At 76.1% G+C, this 927-nt stretch overlaps 1 protein-coding gene across 3 annotated transcripts in view; it reads left to right on the top strand.

Moving 5' to 3' along the window:
* The first annotated feature begins 275 nt into the window (after window positions 1-275).
* CUL1 (cullin 1) overlaps window positions 276-927 on the top strand; it is a 95,269-nt gene continuing 94,617 nt past the window's right edge. The window contains exon 1 of one of the 3 annotated variants that reach the window (XR_002829257.1): window positions 276-503. The gene's annotated coding sequence lies outside the window, so the exon portion shown is untranslated. Of the gene's footprint in view, window positions 504-704; window positions 724-927 lie in introns of those variants that run through there. The other 2 variants (XM_006088710.3, XM_014455835.2) reach the window with 2 other exon arrangements.

Here is a 927-nt window from a genome sequence, read left to right as displayed (position 1 = left end):
GAAGCCTGGTATAGTTTTGTTTCCGAACCGATTTTCCGGAGAGAGCGCGGTTCGGGCAGGCTCGGGCTGCCAGGTGCTGATGACCAGGGCCTGCAGGTGTGCGGAGCCTCGGGCGGGGACGGCTCGCTCCCCGCGGCCGGCGGCCGCTTTCCCGAGCTCCTGCCCAGCTCTGCGCATCCGCCGCCAGCACCCGGCTGGGGAAGGGTCCCGACCCCGGAGGCACGCGGATCGGGTGCAGCCGAGTTCCAGGTCGGTTCCGGTTGCACGGAGGGGTGTGCGCCGGGCGGGGCAGGAGCTGCGAGGCCCTCTCCTCAACTGTTCCGGGGCACTTTCTGCCGCGGTGGGAGCCCCCCGCCGAAGAAGGCGACCCCTCCTCGTTGGGTCCGAAGTGGCGGGAAGCTGGGTCTTTGGAGGCGGCCCGGAGGCGAGGGAGGCTGTAAAACCCGGAGAAGGATCCGGAGCGCCCGCCCGGGACGGCGCGGGGCTGAGGGCCCGGTCTTCAGGTAGGAACCGGGCGGGCGGCGGGGGACCCCGGGCGGGGGCCGCGGCGGCGGCGGGCGGTTTCCGGACCCCCCACCCCCGCGCTCGGGCCGGTGGGGCGATGGCGGCGGCGGTTTCCCGGCCCCCCCGCCCCGGACGCCGCCGGCGGTGCGTCCCGACCCTCCCCCACGCGCCTCTCCCGACGGATGGCCGGAGCCGGGGAGCCGAGGAGTCGGGGAGCCGGTGAGCCGGGAGGGCGGGGAGCGGCGGAGCGAAGGCGAGAGGGCGGAGGTTGCGTGGTGCAGGCGGCGGCAGCGGCGGGAGGAGGGCCGGCGGGCGGGCAGGGGAGGAGGAGGAGGAGGCGGGGGCCGTGTCGCACGCAGCTCCAGGCGGGGCGCCCCGGCGGCTGAGGGACGCAGCCAGCCCTTGGCGGGACGGGGATTAATC

The sequence above is a fragment of the Myotis lucifugus genome, unplaced genomic scaffold (genome assembly GCF_000147115.1).
Source record: "Myotis lucifugus unplaced genomic scaffold, Myoluc2.0 scaffold_51, whole genome shotgun sequence".
In the NCBI taxonomy this organism is placed as follows: Eukaryota; Metazoa; Chordata; class Mammalia; order Chiroptera; family Vespertilionidae; genus Myotis; species Myotis lucifugus.
This window is presented reverse-complemented; position numbering and strand designations above follow the sequence as displayed.